Source organism: Xenopus tropicalis, chromosome 5 (assembly GCF_000004195.4).
Source record: "Xenopus tropicalis strain Nigerian chromosome 5, UCB_Xtro_10.0, whole genome shotgun sequence".
NCBI classification, from domain to species: domain Eukaryota; kingdom Metazoa; phylum Chordata; class Amphibia; order Anura; family Pipidae; genus Xenopus; species Xenopus tropicalis.
This window is the reverse complement of record NC_030681.2, coordinates 65,058,500-65,071,219: the sequence shown is the minus strand read 5'-3', so window position 1 is coordinate 65,071,219 and position 12,720 is coordinate 65,058,500. Positions and strand designations below refer to the sequence as shown.

General features: G+C 37.7%; 1 protein-coding gene across 2 annotated transcripts in view; it reads right to left on the bottom strand.

Annotated features, from left to right (window-relative positions):
- hivep2 (human immunodeficiency virus type I enhancer binding protein 2) overlaps positions 1–12,720 on the bottom strand; it is a 192,398-nt gene that overhangs the window by 128,368 nt on the left and 51,310 nt on the right. The window lies entirely within an intron of this gene.

Here is a 12,720-nt window from a genome sequence, read left to right as displayed (position 1 = left end):
GGAACAAGAATTGTTGGATGACATTGTTGGATAACAGAACATAGTCACCTTATCAGAAAGGTATTCCTGGTTACCCATACAGGTTTCTAGATCCAAAATAAAATAACACCAATGATGCTCAAAAGGTAATTACATGAGCCATGGGGCCAGGCTGTAGCACCTAGGCAGATGCTCAGAGTTATACACGAAATGTCATCATACAGCATATTATAACATATTTGCATGTAGAGAAATCAGGCGCCCTGCAGGCTGGTTCTAGGACTGGACCTGGATACTCCAGTAAATGCCAGAATGGCCTTTCTTTATTGGGTCAGAAGACTAAGGGGCCCATTTACTTACTCACGAATGGGCCGAATGCGTCCGATTGCGTTTTTTTCGTAATGATCAGTATTTTGCGATTTTTTTCGGAAAATTATCGCGACTTTTTCGTTACCAATACGATTTTTGCGGAAAAACACAAGTTTTTCGTAGCCATTCCGAAAGTTGCGATTTTTTCGTAGCGTTAAAACTTGCGCAAAACGTCGCGCCTTTTAAGTTTTAACGCTACGAAAAAAGCGCAACTTTTCGCGCAAGTTTTAACGCTACGAAAAAATCGCAACTTTCGGAATGGCTACGAAAAACTCGCGTTTTTTTGCGCAAATCGTATTGGTAACGAAAAAGTCGCAATAATTTCCGAAAAGTCGTAAAGGCGCCGAAAAAATCGCAAAAAATACGAAAAAGTCGCAAAATGCTCGTTTTCCAATCGGAATTTTTCCAATTCGGTCGGAATTCGTGTCTTAGTAAATCAGCCCCCAAGTATACTTGAAATCAGAATGTATCCTTAACCCCAGTCTAGGAGTGGCTGAGCTTCACAAGAGAAATCCCTAACTCTACAGATCAACAACATAATATAAAACTCTACAAGCTAAGGGGGAACACATGAGTGCACTATCTAGGAAGTTACCTAGATGGAGAGCCCTGTGACCATGTAACAGAAACAACATGGACAGCTAGAGTAAGTGAAACAACACACAATGTAGGGAACAATTAGCGCGCGATTCACTACAGTATTATCGCATGCGTTAATTTGCGCGCAACCACATGCAGTAATGTTAACGCATGTGTTAATTAGCGCGCAGAAAAGAATACGAACGCATGATTCACAAACACTTAGACGCACTAAATATCGCATTAGACTATGCGAAAATTAACACCTACTTGAGGCAGGCGGTAATTATAGAAAAGTACAGTTAATGAGCTTTTGGCAATACAATATGGACTTTGCAGTGTTATTTATTCATGTCTGTGTTGGCCCTAGAGTGATGTAGCCTCCAGTTTGCCGCATATAAATAGTAGCCACATATAAATAGTGCATATAAATAGTAGCATATAAATAGTAGCATATAAATAGTAGCCACATATAAATAGTGCATATAAATAGTAGCATATAAATAGTAGCCACATATAAATAGTAGCATATAAATAGTAGCCACATATAAATAGTGCATATAAATAGTAGCATATAAATAGTAGCCACATATAAATAGTAGCCACATAGAAATAATGCATATAAATAGTAGCCGCATATAAATAGTAGCATATAAATAGTGCATATAAATAGTAGCCACATATAAATAGTAGCCACATATAAATAGTGCATATAAATAGTAGCCGCATATAAATATTTATATGCTACTATTTATATGCGGCTACTATTTATATGCTACTATTTATGTGGCTACTATTTATATGCTACTATTTATATGCACTATTTATATGTGGCTACTATTTATATGCTACTATTTACATGTGGCTACTATTTATATGCTACTATTTATATGCGGCGACTATTAGCGCACATATGCTTATAGTGAATTGTGCGTTAAGTGGCGAAAATTTAGACGCAATAAAATTTTTATTGCACGCTATAAATAGCGCACGTTTTAACGCACTTTAGTGAATCAGCCCTCAAGTGACTAAGCTTGAAGCCATAATAGCCAGAGGCAATAAAAAAAGGTAAAAAACAAAAAACGCGCAGGTGTGTAGCAGCAAAGGAAGCAGATTTCACTATTGCTGGTGGCTCAGGAGAGCACTGACATATACTGTAAGAGGAGGCAAAAGTCACCACCCACTACCTATCTGGTATGCACAAACAAGCAGCCCTGTATCCTGGATACCCAATAACCAGAAAATTGGGCATACAACAGACAAATAAACAGACTACCATACTGGGCATGCAATTGGGCCTTATCTAGGACAACCCTTAAAACTTCCAGAGTGACCTGATTTCTGTATGGGCATTGGCCCCAAACCATAAGAAAGTCCTCAATATCACAAAAACATATCTACCTGACACTTACCCATTAGTAAAAATAGGGAAATGTAGACTCTCCAGCAAAAAAAAAATGCCTTAGGGCGAAGACACACGGGGCAATTAGTTGCTGCGACATTTAATTAACCCAGTCGCGACTTTTCACTCATAAGAGTATAATCGTGTCGCTGCGACAAATCACGTGCAAATTTCCATTGTGCGGATTAGTCACCCTGTGTGTCTTCACCCTGAACCAAACCCAAAATTGGAACTATACCCCCCAGATACAGCAGAACTCAAACCAGATAAAAATGGTCCATACACTGTATCATAAAAATAAGCTTAATAGTAGATTGCGTAATAGATAACCCTGTAAAAAAAAAAAAGGGCACACCAAAATGTAGGGTTATCTCAGCCAAGAATTAATAGAGCAGTGTCCTTTCTCAATTAAAACCTGCAACACTTCAAATGTTAACAGTGAGAAAATACACATAATATCCCAATATGGTGCTTTGAGAAGAAGTGTAAAATCCATATACGCATATAAATAAACATATCCATGCATTTACACATACAGTACATGTAAATTCCAGTTTGGTAAGGATCTTTGATAGGACACTTTACACATGTCACAGTTAACCAGTGGTTAAGCATTCATTCTGAAGGTATGCAATATTCTTCCTGAGGATAACTATAGGAATACTTGTGCATTCTTCAGATGACTGTAAACTCCTAACCATTTTAGAGCAACAAAGAAAAAGATCCTTTTGAACCCACATACAGGAGGTGGAGCCACAATTCTAGTATGTGCTAAACAATATGTATGTATGTATGTATGTATATCTTTATATATTGAGCACTACTTATGTACACAGCGCTGTACAGTAGAATAGAGTAAAACAAACAGGGGGTTATTAAAATAATAACAGATAAATACAAAGTATAACAATAAATACAAGGTACAGTTGCAATAAGTTAAGAGTCAAAGAGACAAGAGGATAAAAAGTCCCTGCCCTGTAGATGGGAGATTGTATGTGCTCTATATTATAGCAGATTATTATGCTATCTCAGGGCCCTGAGAAGCCATTTATTGGAGTAAACAGCAACTTGTAAATATGAGGCTGCTGGGCCTGAATAATTTTACCATCTAGGTCCCCACACATGGTATATAATAAACACCATCAATCCAACCTACAGGCTGCTGTGTATACCAGGCAAGTGTGAGCCTTGATGAAATATACCTGCTGCCGGAAGAAATACTGCCATATGAAAAATATTTGTTTACTTAATTGAATAAGCAATACTTTAACCTAGGGGCATGGCATTTGGTGGAAATATGTAGTTAGGCTAATGCCATGTGGGCGTATTCTCGGCAAGCCAAAAAACACTTGCCGAGAACACGCCCCGCTACTGTAAATTCAGCCTACCTTGTGTCTGCACCCGAATGAATGGAATACACTCGGGTGGAGAGACATGTAGGCGATATCCGCCAAAAAAAACGAGAGACTTTATATTTTCGGTGGATATCAGCTACATGTGCCTGCACCCGAGCGTATTTTCATTCATTCGGGTGCAGGCACAGGTAGGGGCATTTTTGAGCGCATGGAGTGTATTCTCGACAAGTGTTTTTTGGCATGCTGAAAATACGCTCCACACACTACGTGTAGCATTAGCCTTAGACATTCTGATAGGGCTACTGGTTTCAGGTGAGCAACCAATTAACCAGAACTCAGCAAACTGCAGGTCAGCATAGGTACACATTGCCTGCAAGTCCAGTTTCTTATATCCATTAGGACTACTGGCTTTAGGTGAGCAACTAATTAGCTAGAGCTCAGCACGCTGCAGAACTGAATAGGAACACATACCCTATCTGCTGCTTATTCATTCAAGTTGTAATCCAGCCCTTGAAAAGTCATCATATTGCAGGACACCATGTTCATATCCCAGAAAGACAGGCCGAGCATACTATTAACAGCAGCATTTACAGAGCTGTCAACCCCACCTTATTTGTTTGGGAATTACCAGATTTCGGAGGCTTTTCCCCGGTCTCCCGTTCCCTCGCAGCATTCTCCCGATTTTTCTGAAACCTCCTGAAGTTCTGTGCAGAATTCCGGGCACACATGTGCAATAAGTGTTTGCTGATGTCATTCGAATCATTTGTGTCTTTAGCTGTGATTTTGCTCATGCACGTGACTTCACTCCCTTAGAGTCCCCCACTAGTTAGGCTGACAGCTCTGCACTTACCGAAGGCTTCTGAAACATTCTGGGCTGATGAGTTAGATAGTGGGCAGAATCATCCAGCACAGTCAGGAGAATCACCTGATCATATTTAGCTGATGTCCACACAGATAGGTAACCAAAAGCAACTGCTGAGGTCACCCAGAGGCAAACTGGATAATTGGTGTGCCTCCTGCAAGAGCCCAAGTCTGCAGCCGTTTCTAGTTGAAAGGCTTATAGAAAAATATTTTTCTAATACATTAGCCTTGGGAAAGTAAGTCTTTTGAGGGAGGTAGCTAGCCATGAACCTTTCCTCAAATGACAGAAACATATATTCCCTGCATTGGGAACAGAGAAAAAGCAACAGGGGGCAGTAATGTTCAGGCCCCTAACTAGTTATGCCTCCTTACTGTCTGACCATAAGCTAACTGCCACCTTCCTCTCCCATCCATAAAAGTAAAAGAGTATAGGGTCCATATACACCAATATCACTGGATGCCTTTTGGGTAGGTAAGGAGGGCACATGGATGCAACAAGCACTTGCCACCAAATGCTATGATGGCAACACAGAAAAGCCACTAAAAAAAGCAGTGCCCTACTTGATCCAGGAGCCGAAATCCAAAAGACTCCATGATATGAAGTAATGTGCTAGGGAACAAAAAATGTCCCATGGACCAGAAACCCTGTTCTTTGGACACCTTATGGGCAGTCCCAATGCTTTACTAAGGTTAAAAAAAATGTTTTGCTTCCAGTGGGAGCAAAAGCAGAAGGACCAAAAAGATGCCGGTAGGTGGGTGGGGTCTAAAGGTTTCAGGAGGGTCCTTCTGATGGGAGCATGTAAGTACTGACATGGAGTGAGCCTAGGGAAAAGCCTTTTACCAGCCTCAGTTACAATGTTTCCAGTATGCCTTGTTATTTACTGGGTTTCTTCACTTTGCCCAGTTCCATGGATGTGATCATAAATTTTTCTCACTGATAACATAATTATCTAGCCAATCCTTTCTAGCTATTAAACCTTTAGTCACCATGATAATTTAACAACATTATGGTACCAAAACTTGGTGCTTAGCAGAAAATTGATGCTTTTGTTGTTTTAACAAGCTAACAAAAGTAAATGTGCCCAACCGTTATCAGACTAAGGCAGGGGTGCCCAAAAGGTAGATTGCGGTCTACCAGTAGATCACTTTAAAGTTTCTGGTAGACCTCGAGGTAGAATGCAGTGGGATGACATCCCGCCACTATTTTTCCCCCCAGCATACTGGAGCTTTTGAGTGTGGCTACTCAAGCAATCCGTCTTTGCAGTTTCATCCCAGTATAAAAGGTTGTCCCCATCGGGCCGCTGTATATATTTGTTCTCACTTTATATATGTTTCTGTCTTAACCCATGCTGTTGGTGTATCTCACCTTCTTGCATTCATTAAAAGACATGTGAGGAAACTTTTTAAAATGAGGCGACAAAAAAGAGTTATCAATCAATGATAAATCAGTCATAAATCATGATCTACCAGGAAATGTTGACCAATAAATTCTAGCAGCTCATGATTGTCCATAAACAGCTCTATTAGATCATCATTATGGGCTCTTTTTCTGAGAAATGGAATGAAGTTATAGTTTCCATGGCAGTGTAAAAGACGAGGTGATAGACAGTAAAATCATAACTTAGCTAAAAGTAGACCCTACGTAGCTGAGCACATGAGCAACACAGATGCTATATATTGCAGTTCACTTTAGCAACAAATCAGCACTCAGCTTTACTAAGACTACTACAATTTACTATAAACTGAAAAAGATATTATTGTTTGCTATAGGTAAATGGCAGGGTTGAATCAAATCCTAATGTTATTTGCAGCATTCAACTGCAGCTTCTAATGCATTCTAAAAATGGGCACTTCAGCCAGTTAGGCAATGTGAAAACCTTGCCTCAATCAACAATTTACCAGAGGGGCAAAAACCCACCCCTGGTAACTTTAGAAGCCGAATCTCATTTTTTTAAAGCATTAATTTGAGCAGAAAACACAATTCTAGTTTGCATTCCAAATCATAATTGCAATTTAGCATATGTATTAGAGAGACTGCCCTCAGACTTATGTGACCATGAGGCAGATTTACTAAAATTACATGAGAATTTAAAATAGGTGAACAGGTGTTGCATGTGCAGGGTTCCAAGAATTGCTATCAGCTCAGCATTCTGAGAATTTTCTTATCCAGTATTACAGATAAAGGAGACATACTCTTTGTTCTTATCACAGCATTAAAATCTGGACACGCCTAGAAGTCACTTTTTCCTCTTTCGATTAATCATAATATTAATATAGTATTAATATTAGTATTAATTAGTATTAATTAATAGTATTAATATTCATTTTTTAGCAGGATCCATTTAGCTTAAAGATAAGTCATGAGGTGTTTTCTCACCAGAAAAGCCCTAGCACACTTGAGAATTTTCTGGCCATAGTGGACCATGTCAGCATTTACTTTTCTGGGCCTGTTGTGACTAATGAATAGACTATATACATGATTTTTTGGATTCAGCTAAAAATACAGATTTAAAAAAAAAAAAAAAAAAACCTGTTAAAATATACTGAATTAAAAATACCCTTAGTGCTCTTAGACTGTGAGATGCATAGTCAAAAAGTTATCGCCCAGTAACATTAACATCTAATAGTTCAAAATTTAGTCTCAAGCTTCTACAGGTATGGGATCCCTTATACGGAAACTCATTACCCACAAAGCTTCGAATTACGGAAAGCCCGTCTCCCATAGACTCCATTTTAATCAGATAATTCAGAATTTTAAAACTGATTTCCTTTTTCTCTCTACTAATAAAACAATACCTTGTAATTGATCCCAACTAAGATATAAATAATCCTTATTGGATGCAAAACAATCCTATTAGGTTTAATTAATGTTTTATTGATTTTTTAGTAGACTTAAGGTATGGGGATCCAAATTACGGAAAGACCCCTTATCCGGAATAGCCTTGGTCCTGAGCATTCTGGCTAATGGGTCCTATTTACAGGAGTGTCAAATAAAGTTGCTTGTTATCTACCAGAAGACCTTAAGCTGATAACCAGTAGACCTCAAATAGCTCCATTAAATTATACTCCTGATTGCTTATGGCATTTAGATTTTTCACAGAAAACAACTTGAGTAATGTTTGCTGTTCATTTAAGCAATGTAGTTTCTCTTATAGATGAATGTAATAAGCTATAGTTTCCATGTAAAAAAATACTGAACCTTGTGACAACAGATTTTGGACCTGGCACCCTTGTTTTACTCATAAGGTGCACCCCATGGATAAACAATGTAATGCTTATTAGCACCATTTTTTGCTAATATAGCCAGAAGGGGCATAGGGGGAGTCTGTGGACTGGATGGAAAATTACACATTTTAAAGACAAGAAATACATTTTATGTCCTTATACACAACACATTTTCAAGCATGCTCACAAATGTAGCATGTTTTATTATAAGCAGTTAAGTTAGACCTTGCACTTTGTTCTTGCCTTATAAATAACTTTTCAGTTAACAGCAAATATCTGTTCTTATGACCTCTGAAATGTACATTTTGTTTCTTACATATATGGAAGGAGGATAGATATTAGTACAGATATTATGTAAGCCTGTTTTCTTTTTCACAAAAGTCACTACACAAAGTGAAAAATTAAAGTATTGTCTTCTTCATCATCATTTATTTATGTAGCGCCAGTAAATTACGCAGTGCTTCACAATAAATTTAAACAAACAGGCATCTTAAAGAGATACTAACATCAGAAATTAACCCTTGTTTTACATCAAACATAACATTGTCTTTGCATGCTATTTATAGATTTGCCATAAAAGCCTGCCTGATGCTTTTACATTACCTAACTTATCCCCAAAGTTTAACTATGTGGGGGTTGCCATATTTGTGCTTCAGTAGTTTGTTAGCATTAGAAACTATAACTGAGAGGTTGGGAAGGGACAGTCAGGTTGGCAAAACAGTCAGGTTTAGGAACTTCAAGTAACAATTACTTACAAAAGCAGCCCTATCAGAAAAAAATTATCAACATGACCTATATGTAACTTTGTATGTGCATTGATATTGTGAAGGGCCGTTTTTAGTGTCAGTATCACTTTAAAAAGTTTAACAAATAAGGGTATACAGAGTAACAATAGGATCAGAGGGCCCGGCTTGCAAGAGCTTACAATCTACAAGAAATATTTCCTGGCCCTTACAGCTGAGGTGGGTGGAGCCTGTGCAAAACCTAGTAGAGCATATTACTGACAGAATTACCTAGAATGTGTAACCTCAGTTCTAGACAACTTGGAGACCTTCCTCGCACACCCTAACACTCCAAAGTGAGAAGCTCAGTTTTAGCCCCTGTATATATACGTAGAAAGCATTTGTATTTATTAACGACTTCACTCAAAAGCACCACCAATTTCAAATCTGATTCCACCACCACTCAAATTTATATGTTTGAGATGAAAGGGAAAAACTGCCTAAAAATAGTTTTAAAATAATATGTTAGTTAGCATAATGCCAAAAGACAATGATTAATGAGAATTGATAACAATTGCTGAAACTGATCATAAAAAATGGCTGACATCATGTATAAACACTAGGGGGCTGATTTACTTACCCACGAACGGGTCGAATGGAGTCCGATTGCGTTTTTTTCGTAATGATCGGTATTTTGCGATTTTTTCGTATGTTTTGCGATTTTTTCGGATTCTTTACGAATTTTTCGTTACCAATACGATTTTTGCGTAAAAACGCGAGTTTTCCTATCCATTACGAAAGTTGCGTAAAAAGTTGCGCATTTTTCGTAGCGTTAAAACTTACGCGAAAAGTTGCGCATTTTTCGTAGCGTTAAAACTTACGCGAAAAGTTGCGCATTTTTCGCGTAAGTTTTAACGCTACGAAAAATGCGCAACTTTTTACGCAACTTTCGTAATGGATACGAAAAACTTGCGTTTTTACGCAAAAATCGTATTGGTAACGAAAAATTCGTACAGCATCCGAAAAAATCGCAAAACATACGAAAAAGTCGCAAAATGTTCGTTTTCAAGTCGGAACTTTTCCAATTCGGGTCGGATTCGTGGGTTAGTAAATCAGCCCCCAGGTCTTACAGCTAATCTTTACTGGAGTGATACAAAGCTTACATTTAAAATTAGCTGTGTGATTTCCCATCTGTTTACATTAAGTTATGTAACAGGTTAGGTATTTTCCAGTCATTGCACCATGTAGGAAGCAATAACAATCCCACAGATAATGTCAGTATTGTTCTCAATAAAAAGACATTCCCTAGTAGTCACCCGCTCTTAGTCAAATAAAACAGAAAGTTTGGAAGAAGTGATCAGTATTTTTGCAGTTTTACAAACCTGTTTCACATATTTCTTTTTATGGAGTTTTAAAATCCATAACTAGATACTGAAACAGAATGGATAGTATTGCATTCCATGAGGCAATATCAATATAATTATGGTCTGAAACAAATGTGCTCTGAATACTGCTGAATTTTAAAAAACTTAAATATTTTACAAGTAAGCAGACAGATGGATGGTATACGTAGTCCAGTGTAGCAAAGAGTGCACAGACCTATACAATGGGGAGACAAAGCAACACCTCTCCAAACGAATGGCTCAGCATAGGAGGGCAAACTCTACAGGGCAAGACTTAGCTGTATTTCTACAACTAAAAAGACAAGGGACACTCCTTTGAAAATAGCAATGTCTAAATTTTGGACACAGAAGGCCACTGGTTTGAACCAGGTGTAAAAGAGGCTATTCATGTTTAAGTAGAGAAACCATCCCTAAACAGAGGCAGAGGCCTTTAACACCATCTATTTGCTACATACAATTGCTGTTCTGACATCTGCAGTTGCATGATACAATGGTAATCCTATCAAAGTAACTCCACAGCATTCCCACCTCTGTGAGTTTCTGTGTCACCTCTCTGAAGAGTTACAGTACAACGTGCCATTGTAATTGGATTAGTGGAAGAGTTTATATGCTGAGGACTTCCCATACCAGCCAGTTGAACTGAAGAAGCTGCTCGGACGAGTAATGAAACGTCAGTTTAAACCTCTACCCCTACTCCTACATATCCCTATGTCTCTCCCCTCTGTGATCCAGGAAGGACAAACAAAGTTTGCTTATATAGGTTAATGATTCTCACTCAACCTTCCCACACTGACTATAAAGAGTAAAATGACCTGTTTATGTGTAAATAAAACCATGTTTAATTTTCACTGCATATGCACATACAACAAAAAATGCATTAACCAAAAAAGAATATGTATTCTACTAAAGAACTATTTATAGGGGTACATGCCATGTAAAGTTGTTTTTTTTAAAAATTTTTAACATATGTGGACCTATCAATATTTTAGATTAATTTATATAGTACATAGACAAAACAGTGATGTAATTAAAAATCAAAACAATTGTAAAGTACTTTTTAATAATGTATAAAACAAAAAACAGTACACTCTTGACTCTAATATCTACTACTGGTCATTTTGATAGAAACAACCCTTAAGTAGGCATTTTTTTAAAACTGTCTACCAGCCTATGACATCAAGTAAAACAATTTTTAACCTGCTCCTCCATGGAGTTTTTTTAAGCTATGCATTCAGTCTGTTTTAAACCACCCCCCACATCATGACAATAGAAAACTGTAATTTTAAGTATTAAAGGAGAAGGATAGGTAAAAACTAAATAAGCTTTGTCAGAACAGTCTATGTAAATACAGCCATAAGCACTTACAGTAATGCTGTCAAAAGAAACAGGATTTGTTGTCTCTTTGTTTTCCTGTGCAGTTCTCTCCTCTCTCCTGCTCCAACCCCCCCCCCCATAGGAATGTGTGATCTAAGCCAATCAGCAGGAAGCCTCCTCATAGTCTTACAAACTGAGCATGTACACTGGTCTTGGTACAGAAACGAGGCATTATAGGTACTCTTTACAGAGCTCAGCGGTTTTTATTTCCTATGAGGCTGATCATCTGAATGGGAGAAATATGGGGAGACTTAAGGCACTATTGAGAGAACTGAAGGTATGCCTGCAGCTTGAGATGCACTCTTTATTAGCCTTTCCTTCTCCTTTAAGAGCCGCCCTCTGGTATCATACCATTTACGGTGCACACAAACAAACCAAGGGCACACATGCTAGGCCACATAAGCCAGTTAATGGACAATGTTCTATCTTTCACTCTCAAACCTTTTTACTGTTACAGTTATAGCTGTATTATTTCTGGTCAGGTGACCACTGAGGGTGCACACAGAGCATCACAATATGGTGACTCAAGGTAAAAGATGTAAAAGGGCAATATTTATTTAAGGGATATATATATTCCAGTTTGGTAAGATTCTATATAATAAAATATCAACTATGCATTTTTTAAGTATTCATTCAGGAGGGTATTGTTTTCCTTTAAGAGTTTGTATATATGTGTATATATATATATATATATATATATAAAAATCTCATCAACATCTTTACACATGTTCCCAGAAAAAGAGGAAACCTATTTCTGTAAATCTTATCTTGCATCACTCACAAAGCATTAATCAGCTGATCAGCAGACTAGGGTTTAGAAAGAAAGCTAAATAACTTTTTCTCAGACCAAAAAATGCATGGTCGGGAAAAGTTTTCATTTAGACGAAAAGCTTGAACCCACAGGTAGAACAATGAAAGCAAAACATTGATTGGTTGCAATGGGTTAATGCTCAGGTGCAAATTTTCCCATTGTTTACAAATGACCCTCAGTATTATTGCTTTGCTGGCCTCAGATTCTGGGTTTTATATTGTCAAGGACACTAGCTGCATAGGTTTTATCTGGGAGCTCTGATTAGGTTAATGGGCTCCTCCTGAAACTGACCTTAGCATGTTTATGTTAAAGTAATAGGTAATTCAAGTTGTAAGCTCCACTGAATCAGGAACGAATATCTTTGATGAAAAATCTATGCAGAGAGATGTCAAACACATTAGCACATTATAACTGACGGATAATAGTGTCAAACACAATTGTTAATTTGCGATTAAAAAATGCTTTTGAAGCGCTGAGAACACTGCAGAAGTTTAAAGTGCTATATTGCCTGGCTCTGAATGTGTTTATTCCTTGTAATTAGTGATGAGCAGGTTTTGCCCCAAAAACACCCAGAGTTGTTTGGTTAAAGATAAAAATGATGCATGGTAAAAATAAATTGTCCCCCATTGACTTCAATTCC